Source organism: Coptis chinensis, chromosome 7 (genome assembly GCF_015680905.1).
Source record: "Coptis chinensis isolate HL-2020 chromosome 7, ASM1568090v1, whole genome shotgun sequence".
In the NCBI taxonomy this organism is placed as follows: Eukaryota; Viridiplantae; Streptophyta; class Magnoliopsida; order Ranunculales; family Ranunculaceae; genus Coptis; species Coptis chinensis.
Window position 1 is genome coordinate 91154829 of NC_141462.1, and position 13575 is coordinate 91168403.

A 13575-nucleotide genomic window follows, 5' to 3' on the forward strand; every position below is an offset into this window, starting at 1 on the left:
GTATCCCATCTGATTATAAGGGTCCTGGGGAAGAAGAGGATCCCATTAGATATCAATATGGAGGAAAATGCTAATGATAATGAGGAAGTTGAGACAGAAGTGGATGGTGGCAGTGAGGAAGTTGAGGCGGAAGCAGATAGTGACAGTGAGGAAGATAAGGAAGTTGAGATGGAAGCGGATGGTGACAGTGAGGAAGTTAAGGTGGAAGCAGATGGTGACGAGGAGTAGTTTGAATGCATTGTTAATCAGGTATTCCATCGTGACGAGTTATCTTATTTATCTTGACAATAGAGCATGTTTTTGAATTTAGTTCTCCCATTGACTCATTTTTATTTAATTGTTCAGGTGAATTGCAACAAACAATGAAAGAGAGGATGGGTTGCGTTAAAGGGACACAAGTATCTTCTACTATTGAATATAGGGTTATATACATTAAATGAAATTCACCCCTCTTGTTGTAATCCCCTAACTCTATTCCGAGATGATTTACTCAGTAGCACACTTTTATCTTGTTTTATGATGGTTTGGCACTTCGGTTGATTATATGGGCATTTTAAATAAAATATTTGGCAATTGCATTTCCATGACAGTTTTATATTATCATTAATACATACAACTCCATTGTTTACTTCTAATCAAGTATGAATTGCTATTAAATATAAATATATTTTTTACACTACTTTATGAGGTAGGATGGAGGTTTTTCGTTAGGGCTTTAAAGATTGCTAAACAACATATCACTTATACATCTGTTTTTGTCATCTGCAAGTGAATTTCCAAGGTCTGATTGAAGGTTAGTAAATCTTACTGAAGGCTAGATATTTGCTGCAAGGGTACTTCTTGTTTTAATTGTTTATTTTGTCTTCTTGGGCTTACAAAAATGAATATTTAGATTGTTAGCTCACTTGTATGAATGTTTAAGAGGCCCTTAACACCATGTAGAAACATACCCTGATCAACTGCTCCTTGTTCGTGTACTTCTGAAGTAGCTTGAATTGGTGACAGGTAGCTTGAATCAGTGTGGGAGGTGAGTTTCTTGAATTAGTGTGGATAGACAAGAACTTTGGTTCAGTGGCTGATCATTAGGTAGCAGTAGAAGGTCCATGGCTTTACTCTCGTTAATATGGGTGTTTGGTTCATAGTTTTATTTTTATTCTAATATCATGGCTACCTTGTTGAGATATAATTTTGTAGTCTAGTGGTGCATGCCGAAATTCAGTTGCTCCACCATTACATGAGTAAACGGTAAAGTACGTACTTTCCAATTATAGGATGGCATGCGGTAAACTCGGTGTTGGGATGGTTTTGTCGCAATGACGAGTCACCGCGTTAAAATTTTGATTATAGGAGCTTTATGTGAAAATTGTTTTCAGGGACTTAATCCCAAAAACTGTTTTATGGACCTTTCTAGAAATAAGTGTTTTTTTTTTTTTTTTTGTTAAATTTCGGATCTGATTTTCTGGGTTGGGCTTTTTGGGCAAAAAAAAAAAGAGATAGTTTAGAACAAAAAGAGGAAAAAAAAAACATAAGAGTGGAGAAGGAGGGGGGGGGGGGGGTTGAAGAACAGAAAAAGAAGGAAAGAAAGAGAGATGATGTATAGAGAGAAGAAGAAAGGGAAAACAGGACAGACATAGAGAGTTGACCGGCAGGAGTGAGGAGAGAAAGAAAGAGAAAAAGAAAAGAGAGAAAAAGTGAAATAAGAGGGAGAGAGAAAGAAAGTGAGGAGGAAAAAGAGAGAAAAAGGAAAAGAGAATGATGGCGGCGAAACTCGGATAATCACGACGTCTAAACGGTAGCGGCGGCTCCGGAATTTCTTTGATTTTTGTTTAAGCCCTAGAAATTTGGGGTTTTAGAATTCAACTTGAATTCAACTAATTTGATGTTGATAGTGTTTTAGAATTTGACTTGCATATATAATTGAAATGGTGAACTATCGGAGTTCGTAAGTTTAATTTCATAAAGAGATGTGAACTTTGATATGTGTTATTAGTGAAGTATATATATGTGTTCCGAAGGTTCAAGTGATGATATTGAAGTGACTATCGTGGTCGTGGCTAGGGATATTTGTTTATTATGTTATGAATAAAATATGATGATATAGTTTTTTTTATTGGAATATGATGGTATAGTTAAGTTATAAATGTTTTAAGTGTTAGTTATTTTCGCTTAATTGAATTGTGATTTGCAGGAGAGTAGACCATACTAACTCTTTGTGCAAGGCGCATGTCTACCTTATGATACTAACTCAGGTAAAGGTAAATGTATAGATAAATATAGTTATTTTGTATAATTGCCTATATGTTACTTAAGATTTTTTGTTAAGAGAATAAGGAACTAAAATACCTCCTAGTGAGGAACTACCTGCCTTATCCCTGGATCACTCACACCAACTTTATGCTGACCGGCCCCCGTAATATGCTTTTTGCATGGGGGTGCACGGAACGTAGATGGAGAGTGCAATAGAAGTGTGGAGAAAGTGATAGGTTGTCTTGGTAAAGTGGAGATGTAGGTATGTTAGTTTGTATAGTATAAGACATGTATTAGGGTTTCTGGGATATTGTTTGTATATTTGTCGTTTTCTTTTTATTCGAGGATTGGTTACTTGATTTAACTGGCATTTGTCGAGATGGTCAAGGAGCCGGTTCTACAAATCAGTATATTTTTAGTAGTTTGGGTTTACAGGTGAGGTATGAGGTTTTATATTTGGTTTGGATGAATTCTTATTAAATTTTCAGGTTATGACATGTTTTATATTTATGAAATGTTGAAAATATAGAGGAAACTCTACCAAATTGTTTTTAGAATGTGATGTTCAGTGGTTGTTTTATATTTTAGTTCTAGTTTGGACTCGTGTGAGTCAAACCCGCTCGCCCCCTTATTAATTTCTTCCCAATACATTTATATAGAATTGGTTTGATGAAATTATCATTGTTGCTATGTATAATATAGTTTCATGCACCTGGTAGGACTATCTAATTGTCAGTTTGAGAGATAGGAGTAGTTGGATGTACAAATTAAACTGTGCCTAGGCTTTGGGTATGATATCGAAATGTCAAGTCTAGATATATGAACTGAAGCGTGGCTTGATTAAGATATATGTGGTTGTTATATATTACCAAGCTAATTCATTTGTTTTATGAAGAATGGTGCTTGTTTATATTAATGGGAGATGTTGTAAGTGTATTTTGCAACAATTCCAAATGTTATTCAGTGCATTCCTTTAATTTACTCCCTTGTATATTGAAAAATGTAGAAAAAAGAATTATTTTTTGCCTTGTGGAATTTCAGGTTTCTAGCTTCAGTTAGAAATAAAACCACTAGTTAGTTTTAGCTATTTGACGGTGGTGGAAAAAAAAAAAAGTAAACAATCTTTGCATGTCACTGATGTTTATTCGGGCTAAGGATCTCGTAGCAACTGATTAGGTTATCAATCTTTACATGTCACTTAATCAGGTTATCAACTGATTAAGTAAATATGTCTTTTATTTAGGACGAAGGCAAAAGGTGATGAAGAATGTTCAAGTCCCATCAACAAATGCTAAGAGGAATCGATCAACATGATTATGCGATCAATGCAATGTTAGAAAACTGCGAAAAATCACTGGAGAAGGTATGGAAGAGGCAATTCATGGCATGGCAACTACTAGAGTTTCTGAAAATAGTCATAAAATGAAGAAACAAATTGCTAGTTCTAGTGTTGAACATACAAAAGAAGCAAAGATTATTGCTGAATTAGAAAATATGCCTAACCTAGATAGCATTACTTTCATTAAAGCTTTAGATCTCCTTGATGATGACAAAACAAAAAAAAAAAAAAAAACAAGGGTGTTCATGGCGTTAAGGGTGGAGAGGCGAAGGGAATGGTTGCTATATCATCTAACCAAAAAAAAGATTTGGAATGTGGGAACTAAAGTGGTGATACATTTTGTATTTTTTGCTAAAACTGTATATCTTTTCAGGTGTCATTCGGTGCTTTAGTTAGTTTTTTGTTTATAAATTTAGAATGTGGATACTGTATGCTAATGTGATGATCCATTTTGTATATGGTGCTGAAAATGTATATTTTGTTCGGATCATTAGCTGTTTTAGTTGTTTATGAGTCCCATTTAGATTTTAGAATGTGGGGACGAGAGTGATGATCCATTTTGTCTATGTTGCTAAAGATGTCAATTTTGTTAAGGATAATTTCATTACTCATTAGGTGCTTTGGTTTTTATGACTATGTAATTATTGGGAGATACTCGTGACTTAATGTAGTTAGAATTTATTTTGGATGTGATACTTCTTGTTGTTATGTTCTCTCTCTAAGAAACCCTAGAAGAGTTTTTTCTAACTCTCTCACAAAGAAAAAGTCATATCTAACTCTCTCACAACAAAAAACTCATTTTTTCACTCTCTCTTGATCCCTTATATAGTGGGTTACATAACTGACTTACGGGTCAATGATATATTATATGTATCATCCTGACATACAACGTATAACAACATGTCACCATTGTTACAGTTTTGGTTTGCCAAAGTAAGGATGATACATACTATGTAGCATACAGTGTTTGGATGATACATATTATATAGCATCCTGTTGGGCACCGTTATTACTTGGTTCTCACCATTCTTACTGGAAGTTTTGGTCTACCAAAGTAAGGATGATACATACAATGTAGCATATAGTTGTTTGGATGATACATACTATGTAGCATCCTGTTGAGCACCGTTATCACTTGGTTCTCACCATTCTTACTGGAAGTTTTCGTCTGCCAAAGTAAGGATGATACATACTATATAGCATCCATTATTGGAATGATACATACCATATATCATCCTGTTGAGCACCATTATCACTTGGTTCTCACCATTCCATAGTATATAGCATCCATTATTTGGAATGCTACATACCATATACTATCCTGTTGAGCACCATTATCACTTGGTTCTCACCATTCTATCTAATTTAGCTCGACAATAGATCTTGATTTTTGCATTTAGTTCTCCTGTTGACAATTTTTTATATAATTTTTCAGGTGAGCTACAACGAACCTTAGAGAGAGGATGGTTTGCATTAAAGGGACACGTGTATCTTCTTCCGATCATTTAATGTTGGGTGTTATTATGTACTCCTGATAAAATTCATTGCTATTATTATCTTATGAATTATTCCAAGATGATTTACTAGGTCCTACTTGTTAACTTATTTTATTTTATTATGATTTGGCACTTGGGTTGATTCAGTGGCCATTTTAACATTTCACAATTTCCTTTACCAAACGGTTTTTTCTTATCATGAATACATAGAACTCGTTGTTTACTATTTGGCAGGTGTATTTCTATGACAGTATTACCAGGAATACAACTTAGTTGTTTAATGGCAGTTGTATAATATTTTGCACTTTGTTTATTATGGATCATTTTTATCATGAACTAAACTCTGGACTTTATGGGGAAACTACGCACTATATTTTTTCTCTGAATGAGAACTCTGTCACTATGCACTCATCGCACTTGGTTTACTATGCACTCATCTAACACTAGATTTTGGCTAATTTTATGTTGCCTTTGTGTTGTGTTATATTTTTTTTTTTTTAAATCAATTTGGGGCAAGGATGAAAATATCGAATTCGAGCAATACATCATGTACCCTATAAACCAAGATATATAGGTGGATATATATCATTTTGTTGACGGGAATGGTTATATTAACTCCACCTTATAATGACTCCAAAGTTACTCCACTCCTAAAAGTTGACCTACGATATGAATTGAGGGTAATTTTTTGTAGATAGATATATCACATGATGAAAAACACCTCCACAAAAAATCAGCTTAATTGAAGAAGTTTAACTTTGTCAAAAGTTGTTATAAATTAAAAAGTTGTTATGAATTTAATTACATTAATTCTAAACAATTTTTTATAAAGTTGTAGATCTTCAAATGAACTGCCAAAGTATAGTATATAGCATACTATATATCATCCATTATTTAGAATGATACATACCATATACCATCCTTTTGAGCACCATTATCACTTGGTTCTCACCATTCTTACTCGAAGTTTTGGTCTGCCAAAGAAAGGATGATACATACTATATAGCATCCATTATTTGGAATGCTACATACCATATACCATCATTTTGAGCACCATTATCACTTGGTTCTCACCATTCTTACGGGAAGTTTTGGTCTGCCAAAGTAAGGATGATACATACTATATAGCATCCATTATTTGGAATGTTACATACAATATACCATCCTTTTGAGCACCATTATCACTTGGTTCTCACCATTCTTACTGGAAATTTTGGTCTGCCAAAGTAAGGATGATACATAGTATATAACATCCATTATTTGGAATGCTACATACCATATACCATCCTTTTGAGCACTATTATCACTTGGTTCTCATCATTCTTACTAGAAGTTTTGGTCTGCCAAAGTAAGGATGATACATAGTATAAAACATCCATTATTTAGAATGCTACATACCATATACCATCCTTTTGAGCACCATTATCACTTGGTTCTCACCATTCTTACTGGAAGTTTTAGTCTGCCAAAGTAAGGATGATACATAGTATATAACATCCATTATTTGGAATGCTACATGCCATATACCATCCTTTTGAGCACCATTATCACTTGGTTCTCACCATTCTTACTGGAAGTTTTGGTTTGCCAAAGTAAGGATGATGCATACTATACAACATTCATTATTTGGAATGATATATACCATATACCATCTTGTTGAGCACCATTATCACTTGGTTCTCACCATTCTTACTGGAAGTTTTAGTCTACCAAAGTAAGGATGATACATACTATATAGCATCTATTATTTGGAATGCTACATACCATATATCATCTTGTTGAGCACCATTATCACTTGGTTCTCACCATTCTTACTGGAAGTTTTGGTCTGCCAAAGTAAGGATGATACATACTATATAGTATCCATTATTTGGAATGCTATAGACCATATACCTTCCTGTTGAGCACCATTATCACTTGGTTCTCACCATTCTTACTGGAAGTTTTGATCTGCCAAAGTAAGGATGACACATACAATGTAGCATACTGTAATGTTTAATATTTCACACTTGGCTTATTATGGATCATTTTTATCATGAACAAAACTCTGGACTTTATGGGGAAACTATGCACTATTTTTTTTTTCTGAATGAGAACTCCGTTCTGACATCAGCACTTAACTTGTTAATGTCGATAGAGTTAGATGAGTTTCAAGGTGAGTGGTCATAAATATTTGCTGCATGGCTAATGGACTGATGTCTTACATATGTAGTTATCCATTTCACAAGCCTACGCACTATAGATTTTGGCATCTATTTTTTGCCAAGTGAGCTCAGAATTGTATTACGTATGGGAAAAGGGGTAGGAGATTACAAGAGTTTAAGTGTAAAATAAAGAATAGAAATAAAGAAAGGGGAAAAGATGGCAGCATACACTGATGAAGTGAGATTGTAACCCGTAGGCCTCCAATATATCACTGCATCAGGTACCACTTCCATTCAATCAAATCTAAAATAAGTGATAGTGTAAGCCTCCCATTTATATAGCCATGGAGGCTTACTATGATACATAAAGGGGGACTTAGAAGACATAGTTGTTGCTCAACATAAAGGGGGACTCAGAAAACATAGTTGTTGCTCAACAACTCTTTTCATTAGTAAATAATTTCATTATCTGACATTAGTTTACAAACAACCAACCAAGATACAACTTCAAACGTTTACAAAACCAACAAAATAAAACCCAACACCATGCCGGAAAAATCGTTTCACGTCTAGCTTATCCATCCAGCCAGCCATCATAGCCTTGTTCTATTAAGTTCAATCTATAAAAATGAAAAACAAAACAAAAACAGATAGTAGTTAGGTTCAATAGATCGTAAAGCGACAAAATTTAATATAGTACAATGTGCAGGTACGCTACATAAGGGCTACTAGTTCAAATGGAAGAACCTCAAATATATTCTTCCAAGGTATTGAAGTAAGTGATCATACACAAACTAAAAATATAGCGGTAATGTCATGACCCAAATTTCAAAATGACTGAATACCAAAGACACATGACATCTACAATCATTACGAAACTCGGGACGTTATACGGACCAACTACACAAAACCTAAACTATACCAAGACATAAAAATCCAACAAAAATTTCTGCAATATCTCCTTTGTATTTTCAATATTTCATAAACATGAATCCTGTCAAGACCTAAAAATCATAATAATAAAGTATTTGACTGTAAGCAATTACCAAGTAACTCTTTGTTTATCATATTTTCCATTATCATAAAACTTCACGTTACCTTACACAACAACAATTACAAGTAAAACCAGCCCCCATGGCTACCTCGTTATGTACGTGTCTCAACCAAGGACACTAGAAATAAAATCATGTAAACAATAAACCATTATTCAAACAGAATATAACTTTCACCAATTTCATTCTCCATGTCCACTTTGGAAACTCGTAGCTTCCTAACCTCAACTTAATTATTTAGAAACTCAACACACAACTTAAATATTTAGAAACTAGGGTATGTAGTTTTACTTTTTCATGTAAAACTCGAAGTCCCAACCTCAGCCCATCAAGAAGAAAACTTAGGTCGAAAATGGTAAAAAATCCTGATTTCAGAAAACTAAAATCCTGACACACCATCTTCCGAATGGCACAATTCTTTCCACATATATCCAAAAGCAACGAGGCTTTTTACATTGTGAATATAACACACAGACCTTACTTCTTTATGTTTTATAAAACTTCTCAATCTCATTCTAAATATGCTAAAATTAGGCTCGAACACCGTGCGCAGAAACTGATTTCTGACACTATTTTCTGCCATCCAAACTTTTAGATACTGGAACCATCTCCACAGACCACAGAACGCAATGAGGCCAATTGGGATGGAAAGAAGACTTGTAACCCTTACTTTTTCATGTTTTGACAAGGGTTTGAATCACAACCTAACTATAAGAAAACATGGTTCCCAAACTGGGGCCGAACCTAATTTCTGCTATCAGAAAACTCTGACGACCTAAATTGTGGAGATCATAACTTTCTATCAACACATCCAAATAGGTTAGGACTTGCTACGTTAGATAGATGACTAACAGAACTTTCATTCAGAGTTGAATTCAATCAAAAATAACAAAAATTTGATTTTATAAGTAATATCAAAGACAAAGATAGAAACAGAAATATTTACAGTTTTTGTACCATTCATATTTTAACACCAAGACATCATAACTCTCATTCAATTTGAATTCACATCAAAGCAACAAAATCAATATGATTTTAAACAAGATCAAACAGTATATAAACCTAAGTAAATGAGGTTACTCACCTAAATAGCAAATTCTCAAATCTTACAATCGACACCGAGCTCCCCGAGTGTTGATTTCATGAGTTGTAGCTATTTACTCCCAAGCTTAGCTTCCCCCATTTTCTTCTAGACCGACCAACCAACTAGCAAAGAAATTTAATTCAATCCCGCTAATCTATTGACAGCTCTTGTTATTCCTATGAACAAAAGAAAAGGAAAAAATGGTTCTTAGTAGGTGGATTTGGGTTCTCAAAAGGTCTACCCCCTTCCCCATAATGAACAAGATTACTGGAATATTCACTGGATTGCACCATGGTTGTTAAAATGATCAAGCAACAACGACTACTATGAGCTTTTTACAGAATAGTTGCAAAACTGAACCTCTGGTAGACTAAAAATATCTTGATTCTTGAATGACACACAAAGTTCTCTAAATTCCTGGCCATGGACCTACATTGATCTTTTGTGATAGAAGAACAAATATAAAATATGACTTTGAAATATGCTCAACAGTGATGGATTAGGGGATTACTCGGTGAACGCAAATATTACTTCTCATAACAAGAGAAGCTGTCTGCAATTCCATATTTCCTACCCATGTGCTTTCCTTTGCCATTGACTTGTGGTATCCATCAAATGGAACCCCATCTTTAATAAATGGCTCAAGAAGTGAGTAAATGTGTTGGCTAAGGAGTGCAAAATGGTTAAGTACAACATTAACCATGTACCTAAAAATATAATTCAGCTAAGGAGTGATAAATGTGTCAATGCAACTGATTCACCAAGATTAGGCAGGGTAACACCTTAAATCCAATCAATTATCAAAAAGAAAGAAAAAAAAATAATAATAAATGAAATATAGGCTGTGCTTGGTTCAAATGTTTTTCAAGGAAACAAAAAACAAAAAAAGAAACCACAAATGAACAAGTGTACAAGAACAAGTGCTCAGTTTTCTGGGTATCCAAGGGATGTGCACTCTTATACAATATGCAACCTTTAAACAATGACTAATAAAAACAGTCCAGTGCCCAGATATGAATGCCAACCCCATAAGTAACAATGAGCTTTAAATGATCTTCCTCATGAGGTACTAATGGTTCAAATTTACACATGGTCCAGTGGTGCGTGTGCTCTCTAGAAGGTTAAAACATGCCTAATATAGCTACTTTAGGTGGAAAAAGCTAAGCTAGGTTACACCTTCTACACTATGACCATAAATGACCTCAAACTACATGATGCCATTAATCTCTTGCTGGATTTTTGGCAAGCCAAAAATGTTGTACCTTATGCCTGAAACGAAACCAATATTCCTACCACATGAAGTACTTAGTGCTCTTGTAGATGCAAGTACACCAGAATCTAGGCAAAACTTGAATTTGTCTCTATAGTAACCTTGAAGTACTAGAGATTAGCAGATTCCAATGAAAAAGTTCAGAGAATAATTTCTGAAAAACCATATCACAATATATGATTCATACATTATTTAATGTTTGACTGATAAACACTTTCATCAACAAAAAGAAATAATGCTTAACCCACAGAGTTTTAGTGAAGGAGTCCTAAAAACTTAACAAGGAAAAAAAGGCACAACAATGTAAATCATATATTTATACTAAGTGTAACAATAGGTAGACAGACTCACACTACGACACCCTGGGGGAAAACACAGACACCACAACATGTATATATAGCAATAGTACAATACCATACTATATCACTACAAATGTAGATAATGTCTAATTGGAACGGAATTCCAGGTACCTGGCCAATTCTCTTATAACTATGAAATAAAGTATTAAATGGTTCTTATAATACTGGACCCTCGATCCAGAGCATTGAATGGTTCCCATACTGGACCCCTGCAACCAATGTAGAAGACTATTCAGTGGTGACTAGCCATCAAGAAATTTTTTATAGAAGGTGATCGAAATGAGGATCAAGTTATAAACCTGTGGCTACTAAATAAGCAAGTTCCAGGCGGCAAAAATACTCAAGAAGGGAGTGCTAAGCACAGGGAATCAGCTGAAATAGAAAAAAGGGCCCACAAAATAATAGCATACAATCATCGAAGCCATTACACATTGACACTTGTAATAACAAAACCTCCTTGTTCAACAAAACTTGTGGTTAACCTGCATTACTACTCAAAGATATTAGCATGTTATTTTCTTTTCCCCCACCAAAATTTCAAACAAAGGTGCACCAAAATCATGTAAAGTATAAACAGAGTACCTTCCAATGTGGCTTTAAATTGACAAGAAAATCGAGAAATAAGAAAATTGACACTATTATTTTGGAACGTGTTCTCATTTAATAATTCGAATAACTAGAAAAACTTGTTTGCCAGTGTCTGAAATTCAAAAAAGAAGAAGAAGAAAAAACCCCGGAGTATTTAAACAATTAAACCTAACACACATACTAAAGCGAATTGCACTCACTTTGATCGCCAAACACTCATTAGTTGTGACTTCGACCTCATCTTATGCCCAGTAGTACATTGAAAGCCTCTTCGTCTCGACCTAACAAAGGGAATTATTCGCCAACATACTATTGATGGGGAATAACCATGATATTGATAAGGAATACTAAGTATAGAAGTAATAAAAAAAATCAATGTTGTTTGCACTATCAAGACCACCAAAAACAGAAGAATTTTTTTCTCTGTTTAACAAAGTAAAAAAGGAAGAAGTATAGATCGACAATTGCAGTGGAGGAGTTAGGGTATAAAAAACTTATTGAAAGTATAAACTGAAAGAAGAAGGTTTCAACTTTCCATAGGAGGTGGCGAGTTGCGGAGAACGCTAGAAAGCCACGTAAAAGGGAAGGTGCGTGAAACCATGGCCTTCTTTCATTTTTATTTTTCTTGTTTTTTTAATTTGTAGGCTTAACTTGTTCACTCATTGTTCTGGTTTTACTCTCGCAGTACATGTGGCTCAGAAGGCTGCGCACCACAGCTATAGTGCAGCAGGCGCACTCTAGATTTTGGCTTACTATATATACTGAAATTTATTGACGCACGATACTAATTGTTTCCACTTCCGACTTTAAGTTTTCCTATACTGATGCACGCACGTTGTGCGTTTTGCTTAAAGTATAGAAGGGTAATATCATCAATCTACTAAAAAAATATGGGTAAAATAGTCAAAACAAAACCATGTAAGACAAAAAATGACCAAGAGATTTAGAAATATATATATATAAAAAAAATTATCACTATTGCGGGACTGTAAATGAGGGTCGCGGATTTTAAAGTAGTTTAGACATTATCTGAGTATGCATAATAACATCAATAGGGACTTTTGCATAGTTTTTTTTTTTTTTTTAAATACTCTAGTAATAATGTGAAATTAGTTTGAGAAAATGGTGGCCGGTGATCTCTTCATTCCCTATTTCATTAGTTTAGACTATACTTCTTCCTCGTACTTAGGGCTGGAAATGGTACGGGTTAAAGTTGGATTCTCACTCAAACTCTTTAGGGGTGTTAAAAGAGTCAGGCCGCCATCAAACCATAAAAATCCTCATGACTGAAGGTCGGGCCAGTCCGCCCCAAATATGTGTTGAGGGCCGGGTTGAGTAAGGCTATGACATAAATACAGAATCCCTTATCCGCCCCTCGACCCTCAATTTTGAGGGCCAAATGAGGGTCGGGCCCGATTGAATTATACACTAATAATTTATTTAATTTTTTTGGTGGTTTTGATTTTTTTTATTATACTTTTGATTATATATATATCAATTTCAACTAAGGATATAAAACTTATTCTTAGAGCATCTCTAGGTGGTAGTATCACCTCCCAATTACTCCAAATTTACTTCCAAAACTCGGAATTTCATGGAAATCCAACTCTAGGTAGAAGCAAATTCGGCCGCATGCATCACCTGTCTAGTTGCATCCGTGGAAGCAAATTTGGGATTTCGGATGCGGATGCGGATGCGGCGCGTGGGTTTTTTTTTTTTTTTTTTTAACTTTTGGAATGGTACGGTTGCGCAGCACTCCCACTGTTGTGCGCCAGTTCTAATGTCGTGTAGGTTGTTTGTTTGACTTTTGGAATGGTACGTGCGACACTCTAACTGTCGCGCGACAATGGTAATGTCGCGTGGGTTGTGTTTTTGCGAATGGAATTTGCGGCCACCTAGAGTTGGTCCAGATTTGAGGATAAAGTTTTCAAATTCCATAAACAAATCTGCAAGGTGATGCGGCCGCCACCTAGAGATGCTCTTATACCTTTAGAAA

General features: G+C 34.8%; 1 long non-coding RNA gene across 1 annotated transcript; it reads right to left on the bottom strand.

The window, feature by feature from the left end:
* Positions 1-7636: 7636 nt before the first annotated feature.
* On the bottom strand, positions 7637-10175 carry LOC147489909 (uncharacterized). The gene is made up of 2 exons (XR_015203068.1): positions 9363-10175; positions 7637-7846 (listed from the first exon to the last, which is right to left on the bottom strand). It is a non-coding gene; the product is annotated as an uncharacterized LOC147489909 (long non-coding RNA).
* Positions 10176-13575: the final 3400 nt, after the last annotated feature.